The sequence below is a fragment of the Heteronotia binoei genome, chromosome 6, assembly GCF_032191835.1.
Source record: "Heteronotia binoei isolate CCM8104 ecotype False Entrance Well chromosome 6, APGP_CSIRO_Hbin_v1, whole genome shotgun sequence".
Taxonomy (NCBI): domain Eukaryota; kingdom Metazoa; phylum Chordata; class Lepidosauria; order Squamata; family Gekkonidae; genus Heteronotia; species Heteronotia binoei.
In genome coordinates, this window is record NC_083228.1 from 90,027,507 (window position 1) to 90,051,726 (window position 24,220).

The window sequence follows — 24,220 nt, forward strand, 5'->3', positions numbered from 1 at the left end:
CTGCACGGTCCTCCACCCACCCGCAACAAAATCTGGAAGCGTGGGACCCTGGTTGTTTCTATTTTTCCCCCTGAGGATTTTTCAGTTTTCCACACTGGGAAATTTTGGGAAGCACCAAAAATAACTTTCCTATGAAGCTAAAATGAAATGCTTTAAAAGGCACATTTAAATGTAAGGCAGCATTAGATAATAACAAATGGGGACCCGCAGGAAACTTGCAGGAGTGGCTGTCCCATTCTCACCACTTTCGTTTCCTCCCTTCTCCAACTACTTTTCTCAGTCTCTCACTCTGTCTCCCTCCTGCCACCCCTTTTCTTAATCTCTCTCCTCCATGCCTGAAATTTTCTCTCTTTCTGCCCCCCATTCCATTGCTTTCTTTTTCTGCCTTTCCACCTCAATGTGCTTTCTTTTTCTGCCTCCCCATCTCATCACTGTTTCCCTTTTTGCCTCCACCCCATCACTTTTTCTCTTTCTGCCTCCATCTCATCATTCTCTCTTTCTGGTCCCCATCTTTCTCCCAGTCTCCTGCCTCATTTCCCCATAGCAGCAGCAGCAGCAGTGGCAGCAATGCTCCCAACCACCCATCTGCCCCTCCACCACAGCAGCACTGGCAGTGGTGGCTCTCCAAGAATCACAATGGATCTCCCAACTACAGGCATCAGTTCCTTCATCAGCTTCAAGTTGGGAAATTCTTGGAAATTTGAAGGTGAAGCTTTGGGAGGAAGAAGTTTGGGGAGAGAAGCAGTTTCAGCAGGGTATATAGTGCCATAGAAGCAGCCATTTTCTCCGGAGGAACTGATCTCTGTCATCTGGAAATTAATTATAATTCCTGGTAATCTCTAGCCCTCACCTGGAGGTAGGCAGTACTAGTTCCCCTGCACGAAATGGCTGCTTTGCAGGGTGAAGTATATCATATTACACTCTTCTGAGTTTCCTCCCCTCATCAAATCCCACCCTCTCCAGAATCCACCCCTCAGATCTCCAGAAAGTTGCCAACCTGGAGCTGGCAACACTATCTCCTTCCCACCCAACAGCCAGCTTACTTTATCTGTTCTTCTGTCATCAGCATTCCATCTCTTCCCCCACTGCAGCCTCTACCTAGGAAAACTACGGTCTTTCTCCACAGTGGGAACCAAAGCAACTTACATTATTCTGCCTTTCAATCTGCACAACCACCCTGTGAGGTAGGCTAGGTTGTATGTAACTGGTCTAAAATCACCCAATCAACTTCCAAGCAAGATAGGAATTTGGACCTGGGTCTTGCAGATCTTAGTCTGAAGCTCTAACTGATAAACCCAGGCCTTGGATTCAGTGGGAGCTCACAGGAGCACAGCTCCTGAACCTTTCTGAGAGTTCCACCTCCTCTTCCCACCTTGTCCACTGAATAGTAGGTGCAGCTACATAACAATCCCTGGATGAGCTCCACCACCTATTGTTCTACAAAATGACCCCTGGCTAAACCTCATGGGCTATCATAGGGTAGCTGCTATTGAACAGCAACAACCAGTCAGAGCTAACTGAATCATGTAAATCAGGCAATATCATGGCATCCAGAGGTTGCTGCCAGACCTAGGGTTGTCAGCCTCCAGGCGGGAACTGGAAATTCCCCACAATTACAACTGAACTCCTGAGAACAGAGATCTGAAGTCTGGAATGCTAAGGCTGCCCAACAGCATCCACTGACAGAATCTGTTAGTTAAAGCTACAGGTACTCTTTTGCCATTTTCATATTTTTAAACCCCCAAATGTATTTTTTTTTTTTACATTTTTCATATTTCTCTGCAAACCTGGGGCTCCTTTAGGTTTGTAGAAAGATCTTTCTTGCTCACTCAGAGTTTCAGTCACTGGATTTAAGTATCTAAAGATCTGGCCAATTCAATTCAATGGGTGACCTCAAAGTAGCTGTTCTACTGCAAAGGAACTTCAAGAACAGAATGGAGAGAGAAATTGCTGAATTACAAATTATTATGAAACTTGGAACAAACACCTCCCCAGGACTGAACAGGGATATTGACTTTTTATCTCATTACATATGCTAAACCAGCTCTCACTGAGTATAGCTATACATCTACAGTATTCCAATGTATTTCTCATTTAGAACAGTGTATTAGAATAATATGTTTCTTTTGTATTGACATACTCAAATAAAGGATTTGGGCTATTTATCTCATTACATATACTAACCCAATTTCCACTATATTTTAATGTACCCTTTTTTCCTAATGGCAAACTAGAATGTATTTCTCTTTTAGAACAGTGTGTCAAAATATTGGGGGGGGGGTGTATTTACATACTCAAATAAGGGATATTGGCTGTTTATCCTATTACATATACTAACGCATCTTTCACTATATTTTAATGTATTCTTTTTTTCTAATGGCAAACTATAATGATGGTATAACCTTTTGAGAAATTAATGCCCTCTATTTAAAGCCACAACTAACAAAGTCAGAATGATACCCAGATTTATGGCACTTCACACCTACACATCTATCTGCTTTTTATCACCCTCCACTGTTTCAGCCCAGTTAACAACACTAACTAACACACACAGACCCCAATTTGTGATTCTTTTAATCTGCTAAAAACATTTCCATGACTCTACATACCAATTCACTACCCACTTTCTCTATATTTAGGACTGCTTGCCATTCCATTTTTGGCTGATGAATTCTGCTTAGAGCATACAAAAGCTTACATTCTGAATAAAACTTAGTTGGTCTTAAAGGTGAACTTGTCTACTGCTTTGTTTTATTGCTTCAGACCAACACGGCTGCCCACTTGGATCTATCATTCTTATGGATGCTGTTGAACTATACAACTTTTTTTAAGGATATGTTTATTGTTTAAACATGAATAATTTCCACTACAATCAATATGTTATATAGTGCTCAGTGATAATTTAAAAGTTCAATGTTTTCAGCTATATAAAGTTTAACTTGATATTCATAGAATCATAAGAGTTGGAAGGGACCTCCAGGATCATCTAGTCCAATCCCCTGCACAATGCAGGCAACTCACAAATACCTCCCCCTAAATTCACAGGATCTTCATTGCTGTCAGATGGCCATCTAGCCTCTGTTTAAAAACCTCCAAGGAAGGAGAGTCCACCACCTCCTGAGGAAGCCTGTTCCACTGAGAAACTGCTCTAATGGTCAGGAAGTTCTTCCTAATGTTGAGCCGGAAACTCTTTTGATTTAATTTCAACCCATTGGTTCTGGTCCTACCTTCTGGGGCCACAGAAAACAATTCCACACCATCTTCTATTGACAGCCCTTCAAGTACTTGAAGATGGTGATCATATCACCTCTCAGCTGCCTCCTCTCCAGGCTAAACATGGCCAGCTCCTTCAACCTTTCGTCATAGGACTTGGTATCCGGAGCCCTCACCATCTTTGTCGCCCTCTTCTGGACCCATTCCAGCTTGTCTATATCCTTCTTAAAATGTGGTGCCCAAAACTGAACACAGTACTCCAAGTGAGGTCTTACCAGAGCAGAGCAAAGTGATGCCATCACTTCACTTGATCTGGACACTATACTTCTGTTGATACAGCCCAAAATTGCGTTTGCCTTTTTAGCCACCACATCACACTGTTAATTCATATTCAAATATTTTATTAGACCAATTGTAACTAGGGATGGGCACAAATTGGGAAAATGGTGGTTCATGAGAAACCATGAACCATGGTTCGTGATTTTCCATTAACTTTTCAATTTGCTGAACCAGTTTGTGGTTCATTAGGTTTGTGGCTGAGTATCCAAAATATACTCCTGAGCGCCCTCTCCAATATCCAGGGGTCCACTTCCCAAACCTGCTTTGCTGCTGCCATGAGCAAGTCCCCTTTTCTGCCTTCTCCTCCTTGCAAAAGCACCTTCACTGCTTGTATCTCCTGGCTTTCCTCTACCCCTCCAGGGATCAGCCAGCTAGTACAACCCCTGAAACCACCACTAAGTTCATTGTACCCCTTTTCCTTGTTGACAGCTTCCTTCCCTACTGCATCAAACTTCTGAGTTTTGTGCCACCATGGTGGCATGACCCATCATTGCCTTGGGAACCAGCATGTCTGGCCTGCAAACCCAAACTGAACGAATCAAAAACCAGGACACTTAGTGGGTGGTTTGCAAACATGATTGCCCAAATTGTAGGCATGAAATTCAGTTCATAATTTGGTTCGTGCCCATCCCTAATTGTGACTGCATGAGATTGATTCTGCTCAAATAGTACATTTTCTTTTGTCTACTGCACAATTTGTTTTCTAATTTCAACTTTCATTTTTCTCTATATTCAGATTGCAAAATGAAGATGCATGTGCTAAGGGAGCACAGGATGCAGAAGCTGGAAGTTCTCTTCAAGTCCTTGATATATTTGCAAGTTTGCTTGAAGAAAACTATGCATTTATCCTTTTGAAATCCACAAATATGACAAATATAAGAACTTCATGAGATAACTAAGTTATAAATCATGCATTTCATGCTGCTGAAGCAGTAAAACAAGTTTAATGTTAGGAAATGTTGCATATATTTCCATTTCCCCCAAGTTTCCATTTTTGTCTGACCTCCCCTGAAAACCTTTTTTCCATAGGTTTCAAAATACTGCAAATTTTACACCTGATTTTAATACACCTTTATTTTCTCAGCCATGTATGCCACATATAGATGCGAAAGCTACAGTACAATGTGCTTCTAGTCACTAAACTTCATTAGAGCCTTGATAGTTCAAGTTCTGCATACACAGGGTCTGTCATGACCCCCACCAACCAGCTCATTGACTCATACTTGGAGTCCTTTGAGAAAGCACCTGAAGAGCCAAGCTGAGGAGGCCCAGTGTGGTGGAATTATAGGTAAGACGGGGGCAGTTATGTATAATAGCCTGAATTTGCTTAGGCCTCTCTGGTTGTCTCCCATAAGGCATTGAAGTAGGCTTCCCAACCCCCCCGCCCTGCCGGGGGACCCCTGGATTAGCAGCCTCCTCGCCCGCTCTCCAAAAATGTGGAAGCGGGGAGGCGGGGGGGTGGGGGTGAGGAAATGGCGTGGTGTTTCTTTCCCTGCCTGCCTCCCTCCCTCGCAGGCTTTAGGCTTCTCCCTTCCTCCGGGTCACAAAGACCTGCTATTCGCTCCAGTCCGGCCTCCCTTCGCGAGGGGCATGCTGGGACTCGTAGTCCTTGCATCCTCTCCGGCTGCCACAGGCATCTCCTCAGGGAGTCTGGCCGGCGGAGGGGGGGGGAGCTCCGCCCCCAGAGGACCATGTGCGTTTCTACCTCCGGAGGCTTCCGTCACTGATTGAAAGGCTTCCTCTTGGGATGGGGTGTCTGCGTTACTTTGAAGAAGTTGGCAGCAACTCATGAGTAGAGAGGCCAATCCCCCTTCAGTGTTGCCAGAAATGGGGGGGGGGGGGAGTCTGCTGAGTACTTAATTATTCTCTATGTGGAGATCGATTCTCATAGGGTATAATGGGGAATTGATCTGGAGGTTTCGGGGGCTCTGGGGGCGCTGTTTTTTGAGGTAGAGGCATCAAATTTTCAGTATAGTATCTAGTGACTCTCCCCAAAGTATCCCCCAAGTTTCAAAACGATTGGACCATGGGGTCCAATTCTATGAGCCCCAAAAGAAGGTGCCCCTATCCTTCATTATTTCCTATGGAAGGAAGACATTTAAAAAAGGTGTGCGGTCCCTTTAAATGTGATGGCCAGAACTCCCTTGGAGTTCAATTATGCTTGTCACACCCTTGTTCCTGGCTCCGCCCCGATGTCTCCTGGCTCCACCTCCAAAGTCTCCTGGCTCCACCCCCAAAGTCCTCAGATATTTCTTGAATTGGACTTGGCAACCCTACATTGAAGGAGGCTCTTCAAGCTTGACAATGCACCCTGCCCTCTGCTCTAAAAAGAACTGTTTACATTTATGAGTTCTAGTATCAAAGTCAAAACATCTAGATATGAAGACCTGTGGCTCCAAGTTCTTGAGAGGGAGGGTGTTTCTGGCCTAGTAATGCAGTGACTCTGGTCAGAAAAAGGAAGGGTCTGGTTTTGTCAGGACCATCCAATGTATTGATTGACAGTTAATCTGGATTCTGAAGGTATTTAATACCAGTGTTTGAGATGCTAAGGGCCCTCTGCCAATGCTGTGGTTAGGACTTGACAGAGTGCCAGAATACATTTCTAAACAGATAAATGTGTATTATTGGTTTATAAATATTGGTTTTATCTTTTTCCCTTCTGTAAAATGAATACTGAAATTGCTTCTTGCTTGATAACGTGTGCAGTATGGTATTCTTTTAATTTTGGAACAGGTTTTTCTCTCTCAAATTATGGGGAGTTTGCCAGTCATTCCTGTCCCCTTACTGAACTGGGTGGAAATGGGAGTCCTAGAAAAGGTTTCTCTACTCCAAAAATTCCCTAACACCCAGTAGGACCAGGGAGAGCCTAACATGACTGAGGAGCCTGCTGACAATGGTCCAGCAGCACCAGAAGCCATCCTACATGCAATAGGGGCCCCTGAAAGAGTCACCAGGGCTCTGCTGGGCAGGATTTGAACTCAGGCCCATAGCCCCCAAGCAATGCCAGAAAGCCTAGCCAATGCCAGAAAGCCCAGTCTGAGGTGGTCCAGAAGGGACAAAAGGCTTGACTGGTTGCAGACAACCCCATCCCAGAACCAGGGAATGAGAAAATAATTCTTTGCAGAATCTTGGCCCAAACATAGTGCCGCAGAAGCTCAACACCTGCCAGCACACCATCTGAATCTGAGTACTTCCCAGCCTATTTGAGGCGAGGCTTGGGAAAGCTGTGTAGCCAGATCAACAAGCTCCAGTGCTTCCTCCCTAGCTCCAGCTCCTGGCTGCCAGTACTTACTATCACTGAGTCCCAAGCTTTGCCATTTAGAAGTGAGGGCACAGCTTCAGAGGAGACCTAACTGGGTCAACCCACAGAGTGCAAACCAGGGTCCTAGGTTCAATACGCAGCATAATCTGCTTAATGGACTGAGAGTCACTGGAGTGATATGACTTTTGTATATCACACAGAAATGGCAGTCTTCAGGCACTGAGAAGAGAATCAAATTTTCTCCAAACCCAATCTGGGAGCTGTGTTCAGAATGAAACGGACTGATGAGGAAAACTGTCCTGCCTCTCTTTCTCCTTGAACCCAGCTCTTGGATTGGAAGATAATAAAGCATTAAGCACCCTGCTGCACTCCCTCACAACCTTTGAATGTTACAAAACAGATACAAAAACATTGTTTGGAATTCAGGTGGGTAGCCGTGTTGGTCTGAAGCAGAAGAACAAAGTTTGAGTCCAGTGGCACCTTTAAGACCAACAAAGTTTAGCTCTGGGTGTAAGCTTTTGTGTGGAAGCAGGGCTTTTTTTGAGCAGGAATGCACAGGAACCTAGTTCCAACTGGCTTGGCGTCAGGTAGTGTGGCCTAATATGCAAATGAGTTTCTACTGGGCTTTTTCTACAAAAAAGCCCTGTGGGAAACAATGATGATGTCAGGGGGCATGGCATAATATGCAAATGATTCCTACTGGGCTTTTTCTACAAAAAAAGTTCTGTATGCAAGCACACTGTATTTGAGGAAGTGTGCTTGTGTACAAAAGCTTATGCCTTGAATAAAAATTTGTTGATCATAAATGTGCCACTGAACGTAACTTTGTTCTAATCTATTGTTTGGAAATGTAGGACTGAATCCAGAAGTCACCTAGAGAGCTTTGTTCTAATCTATTGTTTGGAAATGTAGGACTGAATCCAGAAGTCACTGGGAGAGCCAGTTTGGTGTAGTGGTTAAGTGTGCAGACTCTTATCTGGGAGAACCGGGTTTGATTCCCCACGCCTCCACTTGCACCTGCTAGCATGGCCTTGGGTCAGCCATAGCCCTGGCAGAGGTTGTCCTTGAAAGGGCAGCTGCTGTGAGAGCCCTCTCCAGCCCCACCCACCTCACAGTGTGTCTGTTGTGGGGGAGGAAGGTAAAGGAGATTGTGAGCTGCTCTGAGACTCTTCGGAGTGGAGGGCGGGATATAAATCCAATATCATCTTCTATCTTCTTCTAGTGGATTTGGCCAAGGACTTATACATTTAGAGAAAGACAACGGTTGGACAGAAATTGTTCTGATATCAGATTTGTCTGTTTTTTGCAGGACAATGGCCTTTAAAAAAAAAATACCAGCACACATATATAATTATGCGGAGCAAACTTAAAAGCTTTTCAATGTGAGATTCAACACCAAGCCTATTTGAGTGCTGAATACTCTCCCATTGAGAGACTAATAAAATAAGTTTTGCTCCAATAGTTTCTGTGTACATTCACAATACCACTGCAGAATCAGTTAACGCAAGGACAAAAGAAAGAATTTAATAATACAGTCGCTCAGCGCAAGAGGAATCCAGAGAAAGAAGAAGCAGAAAACCTTCAACCATATTATTGGGATAGATGTCAAAATCTCAGTTTTCTGAAGATGAATGATATCAGATAGAGGAAAACTACAAAACCTGAAATGCTACTCATTGTTTTCTTCCACCTCTTCTGCTCTTCCTAAATGTCAGCTAGAGCCATGTTTAATAGATATGGAAGCAAATTATGTCCAGTACCCTGCAAGCGTCAATCATGAAAGGAGGCCATTTTCACTTGCCAATTATTTTGCACTCACGAGGCACAAATAATGAGAACAACTGGGAGCTTATGTAATGTAAGCAACTGTCCACTTGCAACTGGACAAAATCAATTTTGAGCATAACACTGCAAGCCAAAAATTGGGCACTGTGTTAACAACTGTCGGTCACTAACAACCTCAGGCAAATTCAGCTCACACAGTGTAGCTTTTCCAATCACCCTGACATTGTGATTTAGAGCAGGAATCCTATAAAGTTTCCCCAGGAGGTTGCTACTCTCAAGCTATTAATTAAGCGCAGGGCTTGGCATCAATTTTTTAAAATAGGAAATTCCCATCAATCCCACCATTCATGAAAGCACTAAGCAGGAAGAGCAACAATGTTGGGCTTGAGAGTACACATGCAATGTTCTCAGTGCCCTTCTTTGGACACCAAGCATAAGAAGATTGGCTTTGTCCCTCCAACACTGCAGAGAAGTAGACAATTCCCAACACAGAAGTAGAGGCAGTTAAGCCCAAATTAAACCTAATCTTGTCAGATCTCAGAAGCGAAGCAAGGATGGCCTCGATGAGTATTTGGAAGGAAGATCTCCAAGAAATTCCAGGGTCATAACATAGAGGAAGGCAGTGGCTAGCTACCTCTGAATGTCCCTTTGTCTTCAAGCTCCACTGGGGGTTGCCAGAAGTCAGTTTGACTTAATGGCAAAAAGAAAAAGGGAAAAAAGAAGTGTTAGTTATGTATCTGTTGGGGGGAAAAAACAGAACTGCAGAGGAAACAAGTTGGAAGGCCATTAAGAGGCAGGGACATGCAGGCTTGTTACATACAGCATCCACTCCCTGAGTAAGCATGCTATTTCTCTGGTTTTAATGTTCTTTATTTTATTATTCCCTTTTTTATTATTTGAATCAAGTGTGGAGTACAATTTCTTGAATCCTTTGTATTAAAATGCAATACTATAAATTGTCTTGCTGCATTAGGAAATAAAAGAATTTGCAGGGCAGCCTTACCACTGGTGCAAAGAGAGTGCATATGAAGGTGACTCTTGCATGGAAAGAGTTTGAGCAGAATGAACGTGCTCAGCTGATAAAAATGGGCAACACAAATGATGCATGGAAATTCTGAGTAGTCATGAGAAAGAGAGACATGAACTGGGATGAAATTTTGCTTATCACATTGGGTCATTTGAAGGATAGCATCTCAAGGGAATTTAAGTCCCAGAAAAAGCTGGATCTAAGAACTTCCCTATGCCCATGAGAGAAAAAAGGATGATAAAGTGGTGTGTGTGTGAATCAAAACCCAGCTGCTCAAAGTCCACACCCACAATGCAGAATAAATTTACTATGATGTACTATAACCCAACCAGCAAGGTCACACCATCCTCAGGCTCCACCCCCCCCAAAATCTCCCAAGTGTTTCCCAACACTAAACTGGTAATCCTAGGCAAGGATAATGTTACTTTGACTTCTGATTAAATGTGAATGTTTAGTAAAGTTCTCCTCATTATTTTTTAAATTTAATTTAATTTGCGATTTATACCCTTCCCTATCCTGCAAGGCGGGCTCAGGGTTGCTTACAACATTAAAACATGGCAATAACAATAAATAAAACAACAACAACAACAAAAATAATAATAAAAAACATATCCAATTAAACACAACAAATTTAAAATATCTCATAAACATAATACATAAATAGAGGGTCATAACTCCAACAATAATACAGCCAGAGGCCAAAGTTCAGCAGTTGGTACGACTTCAGCTGGTTAGCACCACATAGTACAGCTTCAGGTCACTGACAACACTTAAAGTTGGAACTCAGATCCTTGACCCAACTCAAGCACATGGATAATGAAGTGCTGTGGGAAGGTTTCAGAGGAATCCCGGTAGATTAAAAGCCTGGCGGAAGAGCTCCATCTTCCGGGTCCTGTGAAACTTAGGTAAGTCCTGCAGGGCTCGGATCTCCAACGGGAGCTCATTCCACCAGGTAGGAGCCTGGATTGAGAAGGCCCTGGCCCTTGTTGAGGCCAACCAGGCATCCTTAGGACCAGGTTATTTGCTGTAACACTGAATATAACCACTTGGCAAACCAGTTACATGCAAAATAGGGAAGACTGTTTAATTTATTTAAGATATTTGTACCTGACTTCCTCCCCAGTAGGGACCCCAAACGGCTTACATCATTCTTCCCTCCTTTTTACCCTCACAACAAGAACTTAGGCTGAGAGAGAATGACTTTCTGGTCCAAGGTCACACTGTAAATTTAGTGACAGAGAGGGGAACGGAAATCTGGGTTTCCCATTTCCTAATCTGACTAAACCATCTCTCAAAAAATGTGTATTTTTTTAGTACTATCCTAAGGACACGTTTTGGGGAGTAAGTTCAACTGAATTGAAATTGTGAAGCTACATGCTACACAAGTCTTGGGAAAGGAGACAGTCATCACATGGTATGCCATCCAAATTATGCTACGTAGTTATTGCAAGCGACACTTAAAAGGTAAAGAACCTAAAGGCCTCTCCATTGAAACTGAAGAAAGGAGACATAAAATAATCTATTTCAAAGGAGAATGCTCTTGGACTAAATGTGAAGTGAAATCAGCCAGGTGAAATTCTAAGTAATTGCTCTCCCTGCATATGCACGAGGATCATCATAAGCAAATACCACTTGATATTTGCTCGAAGAATTTTCCTATCGTCCCGCAAGATTACAGGGTCAGGCAAGCAGGGGTGATGTGTAAGTTGTGTGCAACCATGAAACCTTTTGAAGTGGAAGAGATTTATTCAGGGGGCAGGAGAAGGGGAAAAAAAAGGACTGTGTGACCTGACTTCCAATAATCTTCCATAAAAGCTCTAAAAAGAGGACAGAGATAAAAAAAGGTCAGGATTCTACTAAAAAGCAGCAATAAAAGTGAGGATTTATATCTCTAGCAGGGCTTCATCCCAATTATATTAAACATCAAATACACATGATGAGAGTGGACATACGCAGAATGTATAAGATAAAATCAAACTGGAGAAGTTTGTATCTGACCTTGGCCCATCCATTAGTTTTAAGTATCTCACTTTAACAGCAGGTACCGCTTCAGAATCAGATCTAGTTCCAGGAAAGTGAAAGAACAAGTGGGACCAGGGGAATACATTTGGACTCCTTGATATGGCCATGATCCAAACCGCCATGGGTAGGTGGGTGAGTTTCTATAGGTCACTAATTCCAAACATGTGCTCAAGGATGCATTAGTATTGCATGAAAGAACTGCTAGCATGCTGCAAGAAATAGATTTAATTAAAGGCTCCAGTGAGCCCAAAGTACCCACCCACGGAGACAGCGGCTTGTTTCATCTCTGGATTATTCACTGTTCTGGTCTTGCCGATTTCTAATCAGTCTCAACTAGAAATGGATAATTTGGCATCAGACGTAACTGGATCAATTTAATGACTTCTCATACAGAGATGTGATGGAATGAGTCATTGCTCTGGACTTAATTCCTTTCCTTCCAGTTGTTATTTATGGAGAAACATCATAATAGGCTGGTAATTTTTGCACTTGTGAAAATATTTTGGCTTTAAGAGTGGGACATTCTTCAGCATTGAGTTAGAAAAGGAAGTGTGCCCCAACTATGAAAAGCCTAAGAACTGATTTAGGGGTGCAAATCTCTGAATGTTGCACCCCCACTTAATTTATGCAGAATAAGAAGTGTACCTTCCAGTCATAACTCAATTAAGGGTGCAGCCTGAGTATGCTGCCCCTGATCACCCCCTTGCCATCTCTCACTGTCCTCATTCCAACCCAGTAGCAGCTATCACAGGGTGCCTCTTCTTCACCCTGCAGTAAACTGCACTTAACCAATTGGGACTTCCTAAACTCTCAAATCTAGCATCAGAGTGGCTCTGACAGGAAGAGGCTCAGGCTCTAATCCTCTCTCTAATTCAGCCCCTGTGGCTACCATTCCACTTTGCTTTACTATAGAGCTAGCCATGAGCCTTTCAATGATGTAGCAAGTAGAATATTGGTTCAAGACTGCAAGGTTTATCAAATCCCCATTTGTCAAGAACCTCAAAGGTTGATTTTGGGCCAGTTGCCTTTTTTGGGGGGGGGGGAGGGAGGCTACCTTACAGGGCTGAAAGAAGGGAAGATAGGAGAACTATGTATGCTGCTGGATTAGGCCCCACTGAGGAATGGTGGGGTAAAAACTCATAAACAGACAAAAATATTGGGGTTGGAATACAGTTCAATGCAAGCAGAGCTCTATTAAAAACTGAAGTCACTGGTATTTATCCTGAAATGAAAGACTAATCTCAAACCATTTAGGATCTGGATTATATTTTGTTACTTTACAAGCGAAGCATGAGGTACATACAGCAGATGCTTCACAAAGAAATCAAAACAGTCTGGATCATCCTTGTTTTACCCACTAAGCCTCAAAAAGCCTGTTCTGAATTTAGATGGGAAAGGTAGCTTATCGCTTCAGCTATACTTCCTTGTTACCTAACACTCTAGGGTGAAAAGAAGGGAAGCCCACATTGTGAGCAAGGTAACAGTCAGTGCAATCCTAAAGAGAGTTACTCCAGTCTAAGCCTATTGAAATGAATGGGCTTTAGACTGGTGTAACTTTCCTTAAAATTACACAACTAAATTTCCTTAGGATTACTCTACACTAGGGATAAGCATCCTGTATGTGTGTGTGGGGGGGATAAGTTGGAGATTTTGGGGGGCATTCAGAATACATGGAATATGTTTGAAAATTTTAGATGGGAGACCCTTGAGATGTAAGCTTTCTACTAATATCAAACCTGAAATTAAACGACTCTGATGATGGCTGTCAGACAAGCATCTGATTGAATATATGCTGGCTGGGAGACAGAACTCATGAGTAAGCTGCTATGAAAGTGAGGGTGTTTTTTTTACCTTTAGTAAATTACTGGGGAGCATTAACTGAGGTTGCTTTGTAAGAGGACCAGGCCTGTAGCTACGGGGGGGGGGGGGGGGCGGGAGGGGCCGGGCTGCTCTATTTAACCCTCCTTTCCTCTGTAGGGCCCCTCTGTTGGGCCTAAGGGAAAGGGAGAGAGAGTCTGCACGCGCGACAGAGAGAGAGGACATGACTGCAAGGGGCACAGCGAGAGAGCAGAAGAGAGAGAGAGAAACAGGGAGAGAGAGTGGCAGAAAGAGAGCCTTTGTCTGGACTTTGAGCAAGCTCTGCTTGCCTGGGGCTGATTGCAGGCCCCACCTGCTGCTGCTGCTGTTGGAAGGCAGGGGCTGTGGGCCTTTGAACTGTAATACTCCTCCTAGGCAGAGGTGTGACCTTTGGTGGAAGATGAACAAAAGTCAAAGCATTCTTAACCTGGGGAAATTGCATCACTTTAGATATCTTAAACCACTAATCAGTTACGAAGGTAGAAAGCTAGCACAGGAGTGGGGGGCTATCTAGTGTTTTGCAGAGAGTGCCACATCTACCTACTGGGTGGAAATCATAGCTGTGTGCTTGCTCCATGGAGCTTGTGGCCTTCAGGAAGCAGGTTTGCTCCCCTAAGGCTAGGGTTGCTGACCTGGAGATGCTGAGGGAGAGAGAGAGAGATATTTGGGGAAGACACCCACGAGGACTTACCAGAACAGTCCTGCTCCTGTGCTGACAGCTCTTCTGCTGTTGTGAAGAATAAGAGTCAGTCCAAAAAGATGGTTGCATAAAGACTCAGGGTAATATTGACAGAAGTGTAGTAGAACTGGGGAGTGAAGGCAAAATGATAACTGAGGGTCATATGTGTTGACTAAGGGGCCAAGCAAGGTGAAGGTTACTAGAGAGGGAAACACATTATAGGTGTCTATGTGCCAGAAGTCTCCAAGCCAAGATGGGGGAACTGGAGTGCTTGGTGTACAATAATAATTTAGATACAGTGTGGATCTCAGAAATATGGTGGAATGGAGAAGATCTGTGGGATACAATCATTCCTAGGTATAAGCAATATAGGCAGGATAGGTAGGGGCAGGTTGTTGGTTTTGCACTGTACATCAAAGAGGGCATTGAATCAAATAAGTTAGAACACATTAGGGGAGTTAACTCCCCAACAGAAGCAATATGGGTGGAAATACTGAGCCCTAAGAGTTACTTAGACGTCAAACCCTTGAGATGGAGAAGGAAATAAGAGACGTTACTTAAGTTGTTGTTATTATGTTATTATGTTACTAAATTTGTTACATAAATATTATGTTACTAAAGTTGTCTAAAATATTATATTGGGAGACTTCAACTAGCCTCACATTGACTGGGTAAACGTGTGCCTGAGTCATGCTATAGAAATGAGATTCCTAGACATCATAAACACTATGCTGTAGAACAACTGGTGGCAGACCCAGAGGGGTAGTGGTATTGGACTTGGTTCTGAGTAGGTCTCAAGACCTGGTGAGAGTGGTAAAAGTTGTTACACCAACTGGGTACAGTGATCACAATGCTATTAAGTTCAGAATTCAGAGCAATGGAAAGTTACCCCTAAAGTCCAAAACTGTAACATTTGATTCCAAAAGAGGGAACCTTAAAAAAAATGAGGGGGATAGTAAAAAGAAAACTGAAGGGGAAACACAAGAGTAAATTCCTGGAGGATACTTGGAAGCTATTTAAAACCACACTAATTAAAGTCCAAATAGAATGCATTCCACAGCTTAGGAAAGGTACTATCAAGTCTTAAAGAAGGCCTGCATGGTTAACAGCACAAGTCAAGGAAGCTATAAAAAGTAAAAAGGCATCTTTTTAAAAGTGGAAGGTGTGCCCCAATGAATTGCACAGCAGGGACCACAGGCTCTAGCAAAAGAAATGCAAGTCAAGAATTAGGCATGCAAAAAGAGATTTTGAGGAGCAGGTTGCTAGAAGCATCAAGATAAACAATAAATATCTTTTAAAAAATATTCAGAGCAGGAAACTAGCCAGAGAAGCAGTGGGACCTTTGGATGATAAAAGAATAAAGGGATTGCTAAAGGAAGATGGAAAGACGGCAGAGAAGCTCAATGACCTTTTAACTTCTGTGTTCACTGTGGAAAGTATGGGGCACGTACCCATGCCACAGCTCCTATTTTCAGGAAGGGAGACTGAAGAACTGAGCCAAATTGAGGTGACCAGAGATGAAATTCTAGACCTAGTGTGTGAAAAATAAAAACCAATAAGTCTCTAAGTTTTGATGGCATATACCCAAAAGTTTTTAAGGACCTCAGACATGAGTTAGTTGATTTCCTAACCCATATATATAAAACCTATCTCTAAATTCAGCCACTGTACCAAAGACTGGAGAGTAGCAAATGTGATACCCGTTTTCAAAATAGGGACCCATAACGGAACCAGGAAATTACAGGCCAGTCAGCCTACCATCTGTCCCAGACAAATTAGTAGAACTTGTAATCAAAGACAGAATTGTTAGGCAATACAGGAACAAAGCACACTGAGGAAAAATCAGTATGGCTTCTGCAAAGGGAAGTCCTGTCTAACCAACCTTTGGGAGTTCTTTGAGAAAGTGAACAATCATGTAGACAATGGTGACTCAGTAGACTTGGGTTTTCAAAAGGCTTTTGACAAGGTACCTCAACAAGGACTCCTGAGTAAACAGCAGTCATGGGATAAGACGATGGGTTCTCTTATGGATTAAAAACTGGTTAAATGACAGGAAGCAAAGAGTAAGAATACATGGACAGTTCTCACAATCGAGGAAAGTAAGCAGTGGGGTCTCACAAGGTTCAGTATTGGGGCTGGTACTCTTTAATTCATTCATCAATGATTTGGAAATAGGGGTGAGTAATATAGTGGCCAAGTTTTCAAATTATTCAAGATGGTGAAAGCCAAGTCTGATTGTGAAGAGCTCCAAGAGGACCTCCACAAAATGGGTGAGTGGGAGACAATATGGCAGATGAAGTTTAATGTTGGCAAGTGCAAGGTGATGCACATTGGGACAAAAAAACCCCAAACTTTAAGTATAAGCTAACAGAGTCTGAACTTGCTGAGACTGAGAGGGAAAAAGATGTTGGGGTCATAGTAGATAGCTCAGTGAAAATGTCGTCCCAATGTGCTGCAGCTGTGAAAAAGGCAAGTGATTATTAGGAAAGGGAATCAGAATAAAATGCCCAATGTTGTAATGCCCCTTTATAGATCTATGATGCACCCTCATTTAAAATACTGTGTACAGTTCTGGTCACTAGATTTAAAAAATGAAAATGTAAAACTGAAAAAAGTAGAGGGCGGCAACCAAGATGATTAGGGGGTCCCTAGAAAAGAGACTTAGAGGAGGACAAGATAGAGGTTTATAAAATTATGCATGGGGTGGAGATAGCTGATTAAGAAAAAAAATTCTTCCTCACCAAAAATACTAAAACTTGAGGGTATCCAATGAAACTGATGGACTCAGGACAGATGAAAGGATATACTCAGGGCTTTTTTTTTTCTGGAAAAAGAGGTGCTGGAACTCTCAAGGGGGAAATGAAGGAGAAACACACGGGTGTTCCTCATGAACTTATAAACATTTTTTGATAATTTTGTTTCCACAAAGGGGTTGCAGAACTCAGTTCTCCTGGACTCAGCACTCAAAGAATAGAATATGTCCCATTTAATATGTCCCATTATTGACTGGCTGAGGACTTTCATTCAAGGATCCAAGATGAGCAGAATAATTGGATGCAATATTTTATATATGGACAATATCTTCTGCTTTTATCATATCTACTTCTCCACTCACTGAGCAGTCAGATAAGTCCACCTGAAATCTCCAGAAATTTCCTTCTTGAAACCTTGCTAGCACTTAACACCTCCAAATCTCTGTTCCCTTCTTGAACTGGCGGGGGGGGGGGGGGGGGCGGCCCAACTGATTATCTCTTGCTAAACCTATTAGCATATATTAAGAGGTAGCCATTGACTGACTTCCTCCTCCTTGTTTTTTCTCTGCCCAGAGAGAGAGAGAGAGAAAGAGAGAAATTTTTAATAATCAAAGCAAGAGTTTTGCTCATTTCAAACCATTACCTCCAAACTAAAAAAATACATTTCTTCATGCTCCTGATTAGCCTCTTTGGTTTCTAATGGTTGGTAAAAGAGCCATATTTATAGGTAATTGAATATGTCCCATTATTGACTGGGACTTTCATTCAAGGATCCAAGATGAGCAGAATAACTGGATGCAATATTTTATATATGGACAATATTTTCTGCTTTCTCTTCAGAAAAAGTGCTAGTGATTTGCTTCAGGCACTTCCAGCTTAGATGTAACCCATGAGAATAGTACATTTGGGGGGATATTATGAAGGATCTAAATTTCTTATTTGTCATAACAGTGACGACCAGGTCAAACAAGGGGTAGAATTAAACAACAAGAGGGTGTATGTGTGCGGGGGTGGGGGTGGGGACCAAGCACACTGTCCAATATCACACTGAAGGAAAGCTTAAAAAGCACTATGAACAGAAGATGAATTAGTGTAAGTAATGCAGCATCAAACAAGATTGCTTTGGTGGACCCACCGGAGCCATTTGGCAAACAGATGTCTCCTTGAGGAAAACTGTGTATTACAAGACTAAATATCAGTGATTAAATGGCCTTTCCAAACTCACCCCCCCCCCCAAAAAAATATTTCTTATTATTTTCCAATAGCCATACAGTATTCTGCCATGAAACAGCATACTGAACTCTTGCTGACTTTGGCATTTCAACTTGCAATATAGGAGTTTATTCTTCTCTGTCTGCCCAAGAAAGGATGAACCAGCTGTTTGGGCCACCTTGCAATCCCAAGTATATCCAGGTTACAAAGTGCTGAAGCCCTGCTCTGCTGTTGGGGCTGCATGGTGCTCAGAGATTTTGTAGAAAGTATATTTCAACATCTTTTTAGCAAACCTGTACTTCTTCATATTTCATGTAAAGTATAGGGGGTGGGGGGTGTCAGTTGTACATCACTGTTTTATAACCCCCAATATTATTCTTAAAAAATCAAGTAATCACTCAAACACTTTTGCAGTGTTGCCCAGTCCCATTTTACATTCATAGAATTAATGTAAAAATAAAAGCAAATATGCCAGCAGCACCTGTCTGATACAGGCTTCTACAAAGGGATCACCAGGAGAAGCAGCATTTTTTCCTCTTCCATAAGTGTGTTAGATGCCTGTAAAGGGAAGGTAGATACTGCCAGATGAGGTCTTCTTAGCTAGCCCAAATATGTATACTTGTTTTGTGTTTATGCAAGAAAAACTTTTTGAATATACACTAATTTTAAAAAACAACAATTTAAAAACAGTTTATGCCTGAAATGTTGAAGAGCTGCTATCAGAATTGTGTGTGTTACTCCCCTCCCTGACATTTTGTGGATGGGTCTGCCTTCCACAGCAACCATTTTTTGGCTGTGCCCACCACCCTGTGCCAGAATTTCAAAGGTGCCCACAGGGGTCACTAAGGTTTGGGACCCCTGCGGTAGAAAGTATAGTACGTAAGACCAACACTGGAATAAAACAGGGTTACACGTTTTACAGAATGAATCACAACCCACTCGCAGTGTAATACATAAAACAGAACAGTATAATTCACAGAACTGGGAAATAATTCATTCCAACCCAAGCAGTCACAATGACATTAGATGAGACTACTAACTCTCTGCTTCCTGCACTATCAAATTAATTATTTTGCCTTCGGGCAACTTATTTTAGCAAAAAAGAGCAATTCTTCAAAGGAAAGCTTTTGAGAGTGACTTATCTAAATCCAAGGTAGGTTTCCAAAGAGCACACTGTTTAAAGCTTGGTTTTATATGTTCATCTTCTTAAGTTCCAACATGTTTCCATGCTAAGAAAACATTTGAGATCTGCACACTCTTCATTTTAAAAGGAAGCTGCAGGCCACATGCAGTGGAAAATACTTCTGAAGGGGGAAGAGACCTTGGGAATACATGACCAAGTAATAACATTTTATCTGTGCCATATAGCTTGTTCAGATTTTTATTTTTATCATCTTTTAAAAATATTAAAGTCACAGTTAGCAGTATAATCATGTCCTTTGTAAAGAAATAAATTCATTCAATGATTCTTCAGAATGCAAATGCTTCAAGTGTTTATTTATTTACTCATTTTGTTTATAACCCTATTTTTCTTGCCAGTGGGTACCCAAAGTGGCAGCTCATGTAATTCTTTTCTCCTTCATCTTACTTTCACAACACTGGGCTGAGAAGCTGTGATGTTAGGCTGAGAGTGTGTGATCAGTCCAGGGTTACCCGACAAGCTTTTACGGCAGAGCGAGAGTTCAGACTTTTATTATTTATTTATTTATTAATTCAATTTATATCTCGCCCTCCCCACTGAGGCGGGCTCAGGGCGACTTACAACATTAAATTCAAAACAATAAGGTTAATAAATATTAAAATACACTGAATAATTTACAACAGTTAAAACAAGAAAACAAGAAAATGATCTAACAGAGCAGTGCTATTCTACAACCTTCCTTCGCAGTTTTTAGGTACCAGTCAGTTATATGCCAACCGGAAGAGGACTGTCTTACAGGCCTTGCGGAACTGCCCATGGTTCCGCAAGGCCCTCACCTCTTCTGGTAGCTGATTCCGGGGGGCTGTAATTGAAAAGGCCCTATCCCTGGTTGACTTCAGACGGGCCTCCTTTGGCTCAGGGATTACCAACAGATTTTGGGAACCAGATCTAAGCACTCTCTGGGGAACATGTGGGGAGAGACGTTCCCTAAGGTAGGTAGATCCTAGGCCATATAGGGCTTTAAAGGTGATAACCAGCACCTTGTACCGAACCTGGTATATTATTGACAGCCAGTGCAGTCCCTGGAGCCCTACTAACAGCCGGGCAGTGGCATTCTGCACTAGCTGCAACTTCCGGGTTCGGCATAGGGGCAGCCCCATGTAGAGGGCATTACAGTAGTCCCACCTCGAGATGACCATTGCATGGATCACTGTTGCCAGATCGCCATGCTCCAGGAAAGGAGCCAACTGCCTCGCCCGCCTAAGATGAAAGAATGCGGACTTAGCAGTGGCTGCTATCTGGGCCTCCATTGTCAGGGCAGGCTCCAGTAGCACTCCCAAGCTCTTGACCCTGTGTGCCATTGTCAGTGGCACACCGTCAAAGGCTGGTAGGGGAATTTCCCTTCCCGGACCACGCCAACCCAAGCAAAGGACCTCTGTCTTCGCTGGATTTAGTTTCAATCTACTCAGCCTAAGCCATCCAACCACGGCTTGTAACGCCAGGTCCAGATTTTCTGGGACACAGTCAGGCCAGCTGTCCATTAGTAGATAGAGCTGGGTGTCATCAGAATACTGGTGACAACCCAACCCCTACCTCCGGGCAATCTGGGCAAGGGGGCGCATGTAGATGTTGAACAACATCGGGGAAAGCACTGCCCCCTGAGGCATTCCGCAATCAAGCGTGTGTCTCCGGGACAGTTCACCCCCAATCGCCACCCTTTGTCCCCGACCATCAAGGAAAGAGGAAAGCCATTGTAAGGCCAACCCCTGAATCCCCGTGTGGGCGAGACGGCAGGTCAGCAACCGATGGTCGACCGTATTGAACACTGCCGATAGGTCTAACAACATCAGTACCGCCGAGCCGCCTCGGTCCAGATGCCAGTTCAGCTCTCTAACCACCACACTGGCTCTCAAGTTTCACACACCATTCACTTATACAAATCCTGTTCATGTTTGCATATTTGTCTATTATACAGTGGAATGGCAGCTGTTAAACAGTAGGTTGAAGCATGGTGTTAAGACAATCTTAATTGCCCCAAAGCAAGAAAATGCAAAGGCAGCCCATTTCTGTTCTTTGCAGTCAGCGGGCAGCCATAACTGTGCCCTGTGACATTGTGCAGTAGAAAGAACATCAGTGTTTACAGCACATCCATAAACTAATCATTAATTGAATACTCCACTTAAGGTTGGAAAACATTAAATAAAGTTGCATAAATGTAGTCTGCAATCACAGGATTGATCACAGAAAGTTAAAAACATACATTCATAGAAACATCTTACCAGTTTAACCTAACCTACTCAATGCTAGATTTACAGCATTTTTCCAACATTTGCCACATATCTGATAGTTTTTAAGCAACCTGTAGACATGCTCCTCTTCCAGAAATACTTTTATCAAGCTGCTGTCAGTCATTTTATGAAAAATAAGTGGCCTCTTGGCTACACTGAGAGAATGTGACCAGACCAAGGTCACCCAGCAAGCTTTGAAGGTAGATTAAGGATTCAGACCTGGGTCTCCCAATCAGTTAAAGCAGGCCTTGACAATTCCAGGCACCAGACAGAAATTGTGACCTAAAGTTTGCTCATTGTGTCTAAAGCTCTGGTGGTGTTCAGCCTGAAAACTCTGTTTTCAAAAGAAGGAGGAGTGAAAGGAGGAGGGATGCAAAGTTGAAAGGCACAGCTGGCAACCCATGGGAGGAAATGAGATTGGGACCCGGCATGCTGGCACTGTGCTGGTGTAAGAACCGGAAATGATATGGCAGACACTCTAGCATTTTGCAAAAACTCTATGGTTTACTATGCTAGAGTGTCTTTTCCAGTTTTCATCAGTAGTGACATAAGCACACTGGCACAACACAGTGGGCATTCCCACACACGCTGATTTCCACACCCTGACACCTTGAGCTAGGGTTGCCAATTCCAATTCAAGAAATATCTGGGGACTTTGGGGGTGGAGCCAGGAACGAGGGTGTGACAAGCATAATTGAACTCCAAGGGAGTTCTGGCCATCACATTTAAAGGGACAGCACACCTTTTTAAATGCCTTTCTTCCATAGGAAATAATGAAGGATGGGGCACCATCTTTTGGGGCTCATAGAATTGGACCCCCTGGTCCAATCGTTTTGAAACTTGGGGAGTATTTTGGGGAAAGGCACTAGATGTTATACTAAAAATTTGATGCCTCTACCTCAAAACATAGCCCCACCAGAGCCCCCAATATCCGCAGATCAATTCCCCATTATTCCCTATGGGAATCGTTCTCCATAGGGAATAATAGAGTGCCCAGTAGACATTTCCCTCCCCGCCACGCGTTCTAAAGTGGGGGGAGGGCCTCCAAACCAGGGAATCCCCTGCCCCCTCCCTCTCTCTCACACACAAATACTTACTGGGTCGTGTTCCTGCAGAACTTTACTTGATCTGAAAACGAAAGCAAAACAAAGGGAGGGGCTGTTCTTCGAAGCCCTTCCTGTTTCCTGCTTCCTGCTCAGCCTTAAAGGCACATATTTTAAAAACAGACCTGCAGGAGCTCTAAAACTACATGGTGATTGTGGGGGCGGGGCTTCCCCCGCTGGCCAGCTGGCTGGGGGCAGGGAGAAGCCTGTAAAAATGGGGGATCCCCCGCTGGGACCTGGGGATTGGGAAGCCTACCTTGAGCCTCCACCTGGTATTCCTAGAGCTAGTGATTAAAATGAATGTCCTGTAAAACTTCTAGCACGGAGTTGATTTGTTGCTAGGAGTTGCCAATTTTCAGATGGGGCTTGAAGCTTTTTCAGAATTATTATTGCTCTCTAGACTACCAAGAATTGATCTACAGACTAAAGTTGGAGAAAATGACTGCTTTGGAGGGTGGACTCTATGGCATTATACCAAGCTGAGTTCCATCTTCTCTGAAAACCCCACTCTCTCCAGGTTCCACCCCAAATCTTTAGGAATTTCCCAACCTGGAATTGGCAACTCTAGATATGAGTTCTGTGGCAAACAGAACTCAGTCACAGCTGGTCCTCCTTTGCCTTTGTTGAGAACACTTGCTCTCTTCTGCAGTAGCTGGGGGAAAGCTGAAGTCAGCAAGTAGCTGTGCTTGGGCACAGCTTATAATGGGCAAAGGAAGGAGGTTTTTCCACCAGGGTGGGGGGTGGGGGGCAGAGAAACCTGGCGCGGAGAGGATGCGCTAAGTCTTTCAACCTGGCCAGGAGAGGATGCGGTAATTCTCCAAGCCAATTTTCAATGGTACTGGAATCATTCAGAGCACAAATAATACACTAGATTGTGAGTTCTTTTATATTTTGGCTCGCTGTACTAATTTATTATACAGGATTATGATCAAAATTTACAGAATCACTGAAGTGGGACTCCTGTTTGAATTCCATTTATCCCACACCCAAGGACTCTATGCTTCAGTCAAAAAAAGAATAATTTTCTTTTTAATTAATTGGACAATTTTCTTCCTTTACTTTGATTTTAGTTAAACAGCAGTCTAGTGGTAGCAGCTGGCCTACCTTACAACATTAGCTTAAACAAAAAAGGCTTGAATCTGAAAAGGCTTATGTTGCAATATATTTATTTTAGGTGCCATATGGTTCTTGCCTTTTGTTGACATAAACTTAACATGGCTATCCCACTGGAACCCATTAGTTTAAGCCCAGTTTGTTTACATTCAGCTGAATCAAGTGGTGGTTTTTTTAATTACATAAAACAGTCATTGTGTGCACAATGCTTTACAGAGCACAAGAAGGCGATACACTGCCCCAAGGAGCTAACAATTTAAAATTTGAGACAAGGAAAATGACAAAGAAAGGGGAGAGAAGAACTAGGGAGCACTGGCCTGGATAGCCCAAGCAACCCCAATATCATCAGATCTTGGAAACTAAGCAGGGTTGACTGTGGCAAGTACTTGGATGGGAGGCCTCTTTAGAATACTGGAGCCAGGAGGC

At 43.0% G+C, this 24,220-nt stretch overlaps 1 protein-coding gene across 1 annotated transcript in view; it reads right to left on the reverse strand.

Moving 5' to 3' along the window:
* The window catches only part of GPC1 (glypican 1), a 314,765-nt gene that overhangs the window by 227,553 nt on the left and 62,992 nt on the right, over positions 1-24,220 (reverse strand). The window lies entirely within an intron of this gene.